The following is a 13,919-nucleotide window of genomic DNA, read 5'->3' as shown; positions in this document are numbered from 1 at the left end:
TTTTTGGCGCGAACTAGCACTTTTGGCGCGAACTACTTCCGTAAAGAAGGCTGAGGGTAACTTAAGCTATTGTTGTATCAGCCCTGGCGGCCATGTTGCACATCTCCAGCATAGCTGAAGGTGGGCTTCATGCATGCTACCTTAATCGCCCTCTATATCTCCTCCCTTTGTTTTTCAAAAGGATGGAGGAAGAGTGCTGATTGAGCATTCTTTTGGCATTAACCTGCTGGGGGAAGTAGAGGCCTCATCCCCCAAGTTGTTTGTGGCTTCTGTTTTTCTGGGGAGGGGGATTTGTGCAGAGCGAACCCCTATGCAAATGAGGCATACTTCTCAAGGAGCTCGAAAATGGCCTTTAATTGTTTTGGCCCTCCTTTGCAGTGCTTTGCCTCGCACCCAGTGGTACCAATCATAGCATAAGCTAGAAGCATACTTTCGAGTTATATGCTGCTCCCGTAGGAGGGGGCTTTCTTACCCGAAAGGGTGGGTAGCAGGTAGGTTTTCTGGATCCACACCTTGGTCAGCGAGGTGAAGCCGGTGATAATGCACTTGAATAGGCTTGCCTAGGGCAGAATCAACTTGGTCCTTAACTAGCTGTATTATTCTTTTTATGGCCCAAGGTGCAAAAGATATTATAAGGAGTATGGTTATAAAGGGGCCTAATATAGGGAGGAGGTAAGGGAGAATTCCGTTGAGCCCCCAGGAGGTACTTCCTTGGGTTTCTCGCTCACGTTTGCGGTTTTCAATTCCTTCCCTAAGTTTGGTCATGGAATCTTTAACTATGCCAGAATGGTCAGCGTAAAAGCAACATTCCTCACCTAGTGCAGCACAAAGCCCTCCCTGCTTAAGGAAAAGCAGATCCAAACCTCTTCTGTTTTGGAGAACAACCTCCGATAGGGACGTAAGGGATTTTTCAAGATGGGTGATGGAGGTTTCAATGCGGGCTAAATCTTCGTCTATAGCAGCTCTTAGGTGGGAGAAGCCTTGGTTGTGGAGGATAAGAGGCGGTTCCAGCGCTTAGGCCAGCAATACCTAAAAGAGAAGCAATAGTGACAGCTGTGATAATTTCTCTTTTGTTTCTTAGCATGGTTGGAGGTTGCGCTGTTAAGTGGTGATAAAGGTCTTCCTCTGCATGGAAGAGGACATGGGGTAGCACAGCCACTAAGAGGCACATTTCCCCTGTTTCAGTGAGGGCTTTTGCTGATACACAAGGAGTAAGCCCCGTGGAAGAGCACAGCCATTTTGCCCCTATTGGGGGAATATAGAATTTACCTTCTGGAAAGGACGACTGTGCACAGACCTTTTTTAAGGAGGAGGAAATGTTACCAATACAATGCCCAGAGTGAAGAACGGATTGCATAGTAAGGCCGATTTTTCTGTTTGCATTCCAAGGACATTGTGGAGGATTGTCTTCGTCAGAAATATTAAATGAGGTATTAAGGGCTACAGCATCATAAAAAGGGGGATTAATAGAGAAACATAGCCAGCAACTGCGAGTAAGGTTAGGCTGGGAGGAGTTTAGAGAGAGAAAGGTGGCTTGGAGTATTTATAGATTGGGTTAAGCTCTACGGAAGAGCTTGAGGGTGACAGTGTTGGGTTGGTAGTAGGGGAAGAATTAGCGGGTTTGCGAGAAGGGGTAGTTGGGCGCGGGGGAGTGAGCACCACATTTGGCCCTATGGCGGATGGTTTTTGCTGTACTGCTTCTTTTTTTATTAGAATAAGAGATCCCGGGTCGGATCCTGCTAAATAGATTCGGAAGCCCCAAGTTCGACCCATGAGCCAAGAGGTATCAGTAGGGTCTAGTATGGTGAGCATAAGTTTTTTTGGACAGAGGTACCTATCGTACCAGCGGTTGCCTGGGTTTTGGCAAGTATATGGGACCTCTGTAAGATTTAGAAATTTGTCAGGGGCATAGGGTTTCCAGCTAGTGGCCAGTGTTTCACACCCCCAGTATGCACAGTAGTATTCATAGGGGGAATTGCAGTACGGTTTTCCAGGATTTGAGGATGGGCACATGTAATAATTCTGTATATTAAGGCTGCCAGGATAACCAACAGGTTTTGGATTAGGAGGGGGAAACAGATCAGTGGCATTAAAAACAAAAGAGGGGCGTCCTGCAGTGGTATTGCAAAGAATTATTTTGGAATCTTCCCATCGCGCAAGGGTCCATTTCCAAGGCTGGTGGGGGTTGGAATTGCGATCAGGATTGCCATGCGATATACTAGGTAAGAGAAGGCATAAAGCGGCAATTTTGAGTGGTAGTAGGCTTAACATGGTTGTATTGATGAAGGCTGAAGTCCTTTAGTTAAGGGAAGGAAGTCAGCAGGGTAATGCACCCCACAATGCACAGGTATGTTATAGCAAGTAAGGCTTTTTCAAATAGATTCCAATCCTTTGGGGCAATAGTAGCTAACCTGGCCGCAAATAGCAAGGCCAGAGAGCCAATTAGTAAGAGCTAATAGTTCATGTGGCCTTAGCAATGGGGCAAACCTGTAAGTTGGGCCTTTGTTGGTTGCCGGCTGCACGCAGGTTGGGCGTGTTCTGGGCAGGCTGCAGCGGGTGCTCTTCTCTGAGGGAGGGCTGGGTCGAGCGGCGACGGGGGCGGGCCCCTGGTGCCGACGCAGGCACGGGCAGCTGACGCAGGCACGGGCAGCTACCGCAGGAGTTGTGAGGTCGCTGGAGTGTTGATGCGCTGGAGGAGAAAAGAAAGAGATTTTTCTCAGGGAGAGGCTTCTTCCCTGGAGAGGTTATTATCAAGGGGGGGTTTGGGAGTTTGAGGGGTTTGCTTTGGCAGTGGTGAATTGACATGTTTAATTAGTCTTTCTGGGAGCCAGCGAGGGCCTTCTTTCTCTTGATCATATATGCAAGCAGAGCCTCGTCCCCAAATAATAACGGGGTCAGGCCCATTCCACTTCGATGTCAAGGGGTCACGCCACATAACAGTGGCTTGTTGCATTTGTGTTTTGGGATGCCAGTGTCTATCAGCTACAGATTGTCCATTAATATCTAGGGTTAAGAAGTTAAGGACAAAAAGGGCATGGTATAGAAGGTCTCGGGGACGTTGCTTTGTGAGGTTGAGAGTGCTATGAGCTAGACGGCACAGGGCATTTTTTAGGGTGCGATGTGCTCACTCTACTATTCCCTGTCCTTGGGGATTATAAGGTATTCCCGTAATGTGCTTAATTTGCAATTGCTGACAGAATGTTTGAAAGTTTTTTCCAGTATACCCAGGTCCATTATCTGTTTTAATGGTTTTAGGCTGGCCTAAAACGGTGAAGCAGTGTAGCAAATGAGAGATGACATGCTTTGAAGCTTCCCCTGATTGCAAACTAGCTAGTATGAATCCACTGTATGTATCAATACAGACATGTACATATTTAAGTTGTCCAAAACTAGCGAGATGGGTGACATCCATTTGCCAGATTTCGTTTGGGATGAGCCCTTTTGGGTTGACTCCCATATGGGGGACTGGCAGGTGAGTTACGCAGTTTTTGCAGGCTTTAACAACTTCTCTTGCCTGCTCCCTTGTAATGTTAAATTTCAGGCGGAGAGTGTTTGCATTTAAATGGTGTTGGGCATGGGCTTGAGAGGCCAGGGTTAGAGAATCGCAAAAATTGGAACATATTAGCTGGGTGGCAGCGTCTGCTAGTGCGTTACCTTCCGCTAGAGGGCCTGGCAGGTTCTGATGGGCACGGAGGTGTCCTATGAAGAAAGGGAGCTGTCGTTTGAGAATTAATTTTTGTAGCTTTGAGAATAAGGGGACTGCATTGGTGGACGGTTTGATAAATGGAGTTGTTTCTAATAGCGGTATGGACTGAGCTATATATGCACTATCAGTGTATAAATTAAAAGGTTGGTTTTGAAGGTGGGAAAAAACCTGCAGGACTGCATAGAGCTCGACAAGTTGAGCTGAGGTATAGGGAGAGCGCACGGAAAATGCTTGACCCTGGATGACATATGCTGCGGTCCCATTTGCTGAACCATCAGTAAAGACTAAGGTAGCAGAGTCTATGGGTTTTGCTTTAGTGACCTTTGGGAAAGTGAATTGATGGATTTTAGCGAACTGGATTAATGGGTCGTTTGGGTAATGATTATCAATATCGCCTAGGAATGAAGAGCATGCGATAGCCCATTCATCGTTGGTTTGGAAAAGCCAATGGATTTGATCTTGGGTGTATGGGACAATAAGGGAATCGGGATCTTTTCCAAACAGTTGGCGGCTAGTTTGCCGGCCTTTAATTATGAGGGCAGCTATAAGAGCAACGTATGGCGAGAGCACTTTTGTTGGAGTAGCTGGGAGATGAACCCAGAGTAGTAGGTGGCCTCGCCCGTTTGGTTGTTTTAAATTGGATTGCCAGAATACGCCTGTAGGCGTGTGAATTGTATGAAGAATTATAAAAATTAAAGGCTGGTGGTAGTTTATTTGAAAGCAAGTTTGATTTTGGATAGCTTGATTTATGATGGTAAGCGCTTGCATTGCCTCTGGAGTTATGCTTCGGGGAGAGGAGGGACTTGCGTCTCCTTTCAAAATATTAAAGAGTGGTAGAAGAGTTTCAGTGGGTAGTTTTAGGTAGGGGCGAAGCCATTGAATGTCTCCTAAGAGTTTTTGGAAGTCATTCAACGTTAGTAGATGGGAGGTTCGCAGTTGAATGTGGGGTGTTAAAACTTGCTGGTGCCAAAGCTCGAACCCTAGATAAGAAAAGGGGTCTGAAGTTTGTACTTTGTTAGCGGCTATTTGAAGACCTTTTGCTGTTAAATTTTTAAGAAGGTCTTGAAAACAAGAATGTAGGTTGGACATGTCCTGACTCGCTAACAGGATATCATCCATGTAATGGAGAATGTAGATCTGTGGCCATAGCTGTCTGACAGGGTTAACGGCGTCAGCAACAAATTTTTCGCATAAAGTCGGACTATTGGCCATGCCCTGTGGCAAGACTTTCCATTGAAATCGGGGCATAGGGCCTTGAAAATTGATTTGAGGAACACTAAAGGCAAAATGTTGCCTGTCTTCCGGGTGAAGAGGTATGGAGAAAAAACAATCTTTTAAATCTATGACTATTTTATGAAAATTAATAGGGATAGCAACTGGTGAAGGGAGGCCAGGTTGCAGTGCTCCCATGGGCAGCATTGCTTTGTTTACAGCTCGTAAATCTTGCAAAAGTCTCCATTTGCCTGATTTCTTTTTTATAACAAAAATAGGAGTGTTCCAAGGGGACTGAGTAGGTTCAATATGTCCGGCATTAAGTTGTTCCTGTACTAACTCTATAGCCGCTAAGGTTTTTTCCTGAGTTAGGGGCCATTGATCAACCCATACTGGTTCTATGGATTTCCAAGAGATTTTTTCAGCATGGGGTACAGGGATGTCAATGGCCGTCAGGCTAAATTTTGGGAGAGCCTGAGTCCTGTTCTAGCTATATTAGGTGTTATAGAGATGGGCTGTCTTATTCCTTGATTAGCTTTGCCTAGGCCTTTGCCAGGGAGAAAATTCATTTTTAGCATTTGAGCAGTAACTGTATCACTAGGGCTACACATAAAAACTTTCATTTGAGTTAAGATATCTCTGCCCCATAGATTGACAGGGAGATGGGGGATAACATATGGTATAACTGTACCAGTGTTTCCTTCCTCATCCTCCCATTTAAGGGTTTGTGAACAGAGTCGCCATTTTGGGAGCTGGCGGCGCCATTTTGGGTTTGACTACGTGTAACTGGAAAGGCGTAGGTGTGGTGAGCGCAATGGGGATGTGATGAGGGGGCATTTTCTGGAAGCACAAGGGCTGCAACGCTTTGAGTTGCCGACCGGAGGTCGGCGAGCAAATTGGCGGCTCGCAGCCGCTCTTGATTAGAAGTTTCTCTAAAGTTATTGGCGTGTAGCCGGAGGTTTTCTGTGGCTTCTTCCAAAGCGCGAAACTGAGGTAAGGACGTGACTGGATAAAAATGAGAATATGGTTTTGGAAAATCGGGTGCGTAAGGGGGTGGCCGAAACGGAGAAAGGGAGTTGATCGCCAAAGAGGGAGAGATTTTAGCCTCCGGTGCCTCCAAAGGGGGAGAAATTTTAGCCTCTGGTTCGATATCGTGCTGATCGGGCGACAGACTAGCTTGACTGGTTGGGGTATTTGGCCTATCCCTGTTGGGGTTTTTGTTTAGGGGGTTTTCAGGTATGTTAATAATTACTGAGCTGCATGCTGAAGCGGGGCGAGAGTGCTCTCTTAAAGCTTCCTCTCCTTTTTTGCAGAGGTTTTGAATGTCTGGAGCTAAAGAATGGACTCTTAGGATTTCATTAATTAGATTCCAATAAGAAAAGGCGGTAACCGGGACCTTTTCAGGACCAAAGGTCCGGGAATAATCTTTTAAACAGTCGCCGACTCTTAGCCAGCATTGGTGGTCTATAGTACCTTCTTGAGGGAACCAAGGGCAGGTTTTTAACAAAAAATCAAAAAAGTGCGTGAGATCCTTTTTCTTAACTCTAGTTCCTCGTGCCTTGAGCGATTGTTTGACCTGACTAATATATAATTCATGTTGGGAGATTGCTTGTCCCATGTTGGGGGTGGGGGCTTACCTTTTGTTGCTTTCTTTTCTTCTTTCCGTTTCTTCCTTTCGCCGGCACTGATCGACTGCTGAACGGATCTGTCTCGCGAGCGCGCTTCCCCGCGGCGATCCCGGGTGCGGTGAGTGTGAGAGGCCTCTCTCCTTGAGGGCGGCGTTCCGTCTCTCACAGAACTCCGGGCCCCACGTTGGGCGCCAGTTTGTCCCGGCCCGCGGGACGATCAACGGAGGCTCCAAATCCCGTGAGGGAGGAATGGTATGGGACAAGAGACACGAAGAACGACAGCAAGACAGGTTTCTGATCAAGCTGCAAAACTTTATTGAAGAGGCAGGGTATATATGCCCTGGAGGGAGAGGGGGTGGCTAGTAAGGACAGGTAGCGGTGTGGGATTGGTGGCTGCTGTTGCTAGGGTGGATGGCCAATGGGTGGCTACTGTTTAGGCGCGAACTAGCTACTGCTTAGGCGGGAACTACTGTTACTTCCTTGAAGAAGGCTAATTATAGCTTAAGCTGTTCTTGCATCGGCCCTGGCGGCCATGTTGCATGTCTCCGGCACAGCTGAAGGTGGGCTTCATGCATGCTGCCTTAATCGCCCTCTACACAACTACTTGTTAGTTTGTAATTTGAAAGCTATACCTTTTTGTATATATGTTAAATTTCGCAATAAGGAAATGACTGAAACTATGGTACTATAACTCATATTAACTTTGGAAGCTTCCTATATATCTACCAGTTAAATCATACTTCAAAATATATTACTGTTTTGTATATATGTTATATTTCATAATAAGGAAGTAACTGAAACTGTGGAATTGTAACCTATATTATTCTTTTGAAATTTGCTCTCTACTTGTTAAATTGCACTTTGAAAGTTATCACTTTTATGTATATATGTTATATTCTACAAGAAAAAGTTATGATAAATTAAAAAAAAAAAAGGAAGGGGTCAGCAAAGAGGCTCGGACACTGTCGACTTACAGGCTTGAGCTCTGAGGCCAGGAATGAGTCACCCGTCCCCGAGGCCTTTTACTGCGGCGCCAGGGAGCGTTTAGGAAGCTCCCAAAGGGGTAATTTCAGCTCACCTTTGATCTGGTGGCGATCATCAATTTACATCTTTGCCTTTACATGGTTCTGCTAATTACTCCCGGTACAGAAAGGGAAGATTGTGAGAATCCCAGCTCCAAGTATTACTGTAAGAGTAACAAATTGTTACAACGGGTCACACCCATGGTGTTTTAATACTCTACCTCTCATGAAAAAGAAAAAAGAAAGAAAGAAAAAAAAAAGAAATCAAACTGGAGATGCCGGGGATCGAACCCGGGGCCTCATACATGCAAAGCATGCGCTCTACCACTGAGCTACATCCCCTTTTTTTGCTGCTTCTTTTCTACAGAATGTCTGCTGCACTGTTTTTTTGTTTGTTTTTTAATTAAAATTTACTGTACATTCAAATAGGTGTTAGGGTTCACTAAAAGCAAACTAAATTGTCTCATGTCTCCCAAAGAGGCCTGTTCATCATAGCTTTGCAGCTAAAGTGCTAACTGATATCTGAGTCAAAGCAACCGACCCACTCTTGAATGTTGCTTCTCACCTGTTTGAAAAGGGGGCAAGGAAAATGAAAAAATTTCTTTCTAATAAAGACCCTGCCCCATTGCACCTCCACCAGAAATTTCTGGTTTCCCATCCTTTAGAACCAGTCCAACTTTCATTGATTTGGGGTTCGTACATCTGCTTGATGACTTGTCTCCCCCCCAAAACAAAACAAAACAAAACAAAATACTCTTCTGAAGATAAAAATGGGCAAACTAGAAAGAAAAGGACCCAGCTCCCAAAATCATGGCTAAACTGAGGAAGAAGTCTTTTTGCAGTATTTCACTGAAAAGAGTTATTCTTTGTGAGTTATCCTTCAGAGAGTTTATGAAGCACACCAGGAGATAGGCGGCAAAGCCCTTCACAACATTTCGGGGTGAAAGAGTGAGCGAGAGGCAAGGACAGGGCAGGAAACAGAAGGATTCTCTTTTTTCCACCAGGGCTTGAGATTTCCTGGCAGGAAATGCTGATTATGATGGAGAATCTCACCCCAAAAGGGTCCTGCCTGTTGTCCCCCAGGCAGCTCCCTCCCAACCTGCTGATGCCTGGAACTTGGCAGCTAAATACCCAGCAGCAGCTCCCAGGCAGAGTCGTCCAAGGAGAGTTCCAGGCCTGGTCCCCAGGAGCCTCCCCACCCAGCAGCTGCAATTTCCTCTTGACCTCACTTCTGCAGGTCTCAGTTTCTTCATCTGTAAAATGGAGATTGGCATACCACCCACCTCATGGGGTTGTCCTGACAATTCAAGGAGTTACACACAAAACATTTAGAGCAGTGCCTGGTTCAGGTTCGTGCTCTAAAACCCGAGCTGTAGTTATTATAAATGGAGTCATCATGACATGAATTCTGGCTTGAACTGAGCTTCACACTCTGTTTTGGGGAGACAGAGGGGAAGCACAGTGGGGAAGTGGGGTGAAGAGCCCACTGGGCTCCTGCATGAACCATCCTGTCCTTAAGCCTCTGGCTGAAGTGGGAGGGAAGGAAGGGATGGTGCCACAGGTGGTGTAATTTTGAATATAGTTTGTGAGAAAGCCAAGGGGTCACATTCTGTAGAGCTGGGGCCCACCTGCCCGGCAGCCTGAGCCATGTTTCCTCTTAGGATGAAAGCCATGGTCCTCAGCCTAGCCCCTGGGGAGCTGGCCTCTGCCCCCCTCTGATTTCCTCTGCCCCCCTCTGCCTCAGGGCACTTGGGCACACCAGGGGCTTTGCACTTGCTGTTCCTTCTGCCTGGAACACGGTTCCCAGACCTTCCCTCCCATCAGCTCTTTCATGGGGCCAGGTCCTGGCTCAGATATCAGAGTCCTTCCTGGCCCCCGCTCAAAATGTGTGCAAAATGGCCTACAAATCCGGCTCTTTCCCCATCAACCCCACTGTTGAGGTGTGTCAATTTTCTCCATGGCCTTCACCACTCCCTGAACCTGTTTCTCGACTAGTTGTTTATTGACGGTAAGCTCAGCAGGTCAGGGCCTCATCTGTCTTGTCCCTGCTATATCCCCAGTGCCTAGAAGGGCGCCTGGCACCTATTTGTAGAATGAACATGAAAATACAAATGAACGAGTGAATAAATGGATGAAAGAAAAGGAAGTTGGGTTTGTCTGCAACCAAATTGAGACAGGAAAACCTTTCCAATTAGGGCCACCCTAACTCACCTTCTCAAACCCATAAGCATTTTCTCAGGACCAGTTGGGGTGGGAGCAAGACAGAAGAAGATGAAATATTTGCAGCTGAATCAGCAGTTCCTGGCACAGCAGCACCCTGAGGACCCGGGAAATGAAAAATAACACTTCAGCGCAGAGAACTTTTTTTTTCTAGCCATGTAACTGACTATTCAGGATCTAGATTTAACTGAGTCACAGCAGAGACTCATTCGCAGAACAGAGTTTCACTTGATTTTCAGGTGTATGTAGTTTTCCAGAGAAGAATAATGAATTTCTAAGAAACGAAAAAGAAACTGGACTAGTCTCCCCGTCGGGGAATCGAACCCCGGTCTCCCGCGTGACAGGCGGGGATACTCACCACTATACTAACGAGGAGTATTTGTACTGGTGTGGTAGAGATCTACCTTCTTCTAATCTTTAACGAGTATCAAGGCATTCAAAATTTTCTCTTCCTACACTAAAATAAACAAAACAGTCCTATTAACTTAACCCAATATTAAGGCGACCATTTCCTTGTCAGTCCTAGATTTAGCTGCTAAGGTCTTCGAAGAAATTAATAGGCACTAAGCCTATAACGAACCAAACGAAGTTTCTAAAATATTGCTTGCTATTAAAATGTTCACTATTAAACAACAACAAAAAATTAACGAATAAAGAAAAGCATTAACAAACTTTATTAATAAGCATTTATGCAATAAATGAAGTCCGGAAAATCTTGACCTTCTGGGATGTTCAGAATTGGCAAATTTGAAAGTCATGTCCCCTCGGGCTTCTCCTGGATGCTGTCCTTTATGTTTTAAATAAAGTGAGACCCCTCATTTAAACAGATAGAATCAGAGATACACCCTCCCGGCTCCACTTTCGCGTGGGGATAAAAAGCGAACACAACTGCCGAAACCCGGGATCGAACCAGGGACCTTTAGATCTTCAGTCTAACGCTCTCCCAACTGAGCTATTTCGGCGGCCGTTGGAAATGCACTTCTCTTTCTTCCCCCCAATCATTCTCACTGCTTTGGGACTGACGCCTACCTGGGCTCCACCTGGAATCCGGTACTAAAAAGAACCCATCGTTTGTCACTTTTTGCCAGGCACCCTCATGAGACCGCCCCCTTTCCGCCTAGCAAGGCCACCTCCTCCTAGGAGCCTTCCTTGATCACACCTCCCCACATGGCCACAGACACTTATAATAATTTATTGTTAGTTTATTTATTGTTGTCCTTGTCCATTATCTGCCTCCCCAGCCTGAATGACATCCCCTTGAGAAGCAAGGAAGTCGTCTGCCTTGGTCACCGCTGTAATCCCTCAGTGCCTAGAACAGTGCCTGGCACATAGTAGGTGTTCAATAAAAATTTGTTGACTGAATGAATGAATCCCACCTGGCTCAGAGCTCAGCTTTTTCAAGCTGCTTCTCTGCGCAAAGGAGTAAGTCCACTCACCCCTTGGATGCAACTCCCCAAACAGCCCGAGGTGTGGCAGGGATGCCGATCACTCACGGCCGGGGGAGGACACATCGCCGGGATGTGGCTTTCCTTGCGGCAGTGACTCCCTCACATCCGGCGTCAAAGCTGCTCAGCTAAAAGGCATGAAAAAGTCAACAGGTCGGCACCCAGCTCGGCCTCTCCCTTTGGGGAATGGGTGGGTGGAGAGCCAGCAGGCCCTTCTTCATGTGGACTCATTCCCAAAGGGTTTGCTGAGCGCCTGAAGACCGCCTGGCCCATGCAAATGCATTAATGAGACAGTTTGCTGCGCTTGTAAATGCCAAGAATGAATCACGATAATGGGGTGGAACACCTGGGTGGGGAGCAGTAAGGGAAGGGGGACCCGAGAAGACCTGAAGGACGAAGAGGCAGCCAGGGTAAGACCGGAAGGGGGGTATCCCCGGCAGAGGGAGCAGCTAACGCACAGCCCCGAGCTGGTCAGAGGAAGAAGCGGGCGGGGGCAGACGGATCAGCTTGGAGGAAGTGTGGAGGGGGGAGAAGGGAGGATTGGGGGGGTGAGGTCGCCTTGAAGGTCACGGTGAAGAGTTTGCATTTTATTCTGAGTGTGTTGGGAAGCGGCATGTCCTCTCACATGCGTTCTTAATAAAACTTCCTACCTGCTTACTCAAACTGTGCCATGCCCTTGAATTCTTCCTGGCGGCATGGCCAAGAACCAGAACCAAAGTCGGCCACAGAGCCAGAGCCAGACAGCACGCCGATGGTTTTGGGGGGCTGGGAAAGGGGACTGGGGAGCGACTGCTGGTGGGGACGAGGGCTCCTGTGGGGGTGATGTACCAAAATCCGCTGAGTTGTTCACTTTAAAATGGTTAATTTTATGTTAAGTGAATTTAACCTCATTATTTTTTTTCAATAGAAGTAATTGAGGTATCAAATTAAAAAAAGTCTCCGCTCACTGCTGTGTGGAGATGAGGGGACAGGTGAGGAGACTACTATGGGGCCCTGGCAGGAGCTGACCCGGTCTTAGACCAGGGAAGTCCTGGAGGAGTTGAGAAGGGGCCACATTTGAGATACGGTTTGGGAGGAGGCTGAGGGGACTTGGTGGATTGGATGTGCGGCATAGGGGAAAGGGAGGGGTGAAGGCTGACCCCCGGGGGATGCCTTTGACCAAGCTTGGGAGCACTGCAGGGGGAGGTCACGGACGTGCTCCCTGTGAGATGCCCATCAGACTTCCAAACGGACATCTGATGCTGACTCAGCCATCCTCCTGAACTTCCTGCAACAAGCCAGACCCCTCAGGATCCCTGAGCCCACGTTGGAAGGTACCAGCCCATCCTGAAACTCACAGGTGGCTGCGTTTTCCTGGAGGTGGGGTGGAGGGTGGATTTCTCACTTCAGAGGTCTGGGATTTCTAGGAGGGTTTGTCTGCATCCTGTTTGGCTCTCTCACTGTTGAAAATAGGACCCCCCCTGAAGGTTCTCCTGCGGAGACCTTCCAAAGGCCTTTAACGGGCTCGGCTCAGTGTGTTCATTTTTGATATCGGTGTCAGGTCTGGCTAGACCCAGCTCTGTACAGAAGCTTTCAGCCTCTGAGAGAAGGAGCAGCCTGTAATGTCTATCTGGCCCTTGAATCTTCAGTGATCTCATGGCAAAGTCTGTGTTTTGGAAATGTAATTTATATCATTAAAAATTGGGAAGGGAACACATTTCCCCATTCTTAGAACCATTGCTAATACTTTAAGAAATTACATAATTCATTTGTTTTGTTTCCCCATAAGTTTTTTTTTTTTCAAATAATTCAGTTCATGGAATTCTGTCTCTTTTTTTCCCTTGGCAGTACACAGCTCAGTGCCTAGCACACTGAAAGCTCTCCATAAATGTTTTTTGAATAAATGAGTTACAAGATCTTAATTGCCATAATTTTATTTTCTTTGTATGACTTTACTTTTTATTAAAATATGCTCACTATCAAGAATCATAGAAAAGTAGGATAAGTCAAAAACCACCCATACACCTCTACTGTAAAGCAGCCCCCACCGATGGTTGAACATCATTCTAAGCCTCTCTCTGTGACTATATACAGAGAGAAGGAGAGATGGACAGATAATTTTTTAATGGGGTCATAGTCTATGTTGTTTTTAACAAAAAGCATCTACTTTTATTTGAATTTAGCAAAAGGAAAATAAACAAAATGAAAGGAAAGGGGTTACTGAACTTCAGATAAATGTTTTCTTTGCCCCACAAGAAAAAGTAATTTTGAATTGATTCTTCTGTGTTAAGAAAAAAGATTATGAAGGAAAAAGTAACCATTTGAAGGTATTTACAAAAACTTCCTATCAATTTAAATGGCTATGTGCTATTCCATCACTGGATCTATAGGTAATAATTTAACTGACTTCTGATCTGTGGCTATTTAGTTTGTACATAGGCTTTTCCTTCTGTATTTAAGATTTGTTTTATTAAAGGAAAATTTCCACATGTGGGATTATAAAGTCAGAAAGTGAGATTCACAGGATTCCAAAGGACTGAGGCAATTTACACTCCCTTCCCCAATTTGACTCCTTTCTCCCGCAAACAAGTCTTGGTCATTAAAACAAACAAACAAACAACAACAACAAACAAGTTTATTGATAAGGCCAAAGGTGGTAATTTGTTGTGTTTTCTTTTCCTTTATTTAAATACTATAAGAGCAAACA

At 46.0% G+C, this 13,919-nt stretch overlaps 3 non-coding genes across 3 annotated transcripts; all 3 read right to left on the bottom strand.

Annotated features, from left to right (window-relative positions):
* Window positions 1–7,838: 7,838 nt before the first annotated feature.
* On the bottom strand, window positions 7,839–7,910 carry TRNAA-UGC. The gene has a single exon. It is a non-coding gene; the product is annotated as a tRNA-Ala (tRNA).
* Window positions 7,911–10,091: 2,181 nt separating this feature from the next.
* TRNAD-GUC lies at window positions 10,092–10,163 on the bottom strand. Its single transcript has one exon. It is a non-coding gene; the product is annotated as a tRNA-Asp (tRNA).
* A 514-nt stretch (window positions 10,164–10,677) lies between these two features.
* TRNAF-GAA lies at window positions 10,678–10,750 on the bottom strand. Its single transcript has one exon. It is a non-coding gene; the product is annotated as a tRNA-Phe (tRNA).
* Between the last annotated feature and the right edge of the window lie 3,169 nt (window positions 10,751–13,919).

The sequence above is a fragment of the Choloepus didactylus genome, chromosome 23 (genome assembly GCF_015220235.1).
Source record: "Choloepus didactylus isolate mChoDid1 chromosome 23, mChoDid1.pri, whole genome shotgun sequence".
Taxonomy (NCBI): domain Eukaryota; kingdom Metazoa; phylum Chordata; class Mammalia; order Pilosa; family Megalonychidae; genus Choloepus; species Choloepus didactylus.
The sequence above is the reverse complement of the archived record's forward strand: the minus strand, read 5'-3'. Positions and strand labels throughout refer to the sequence as shown.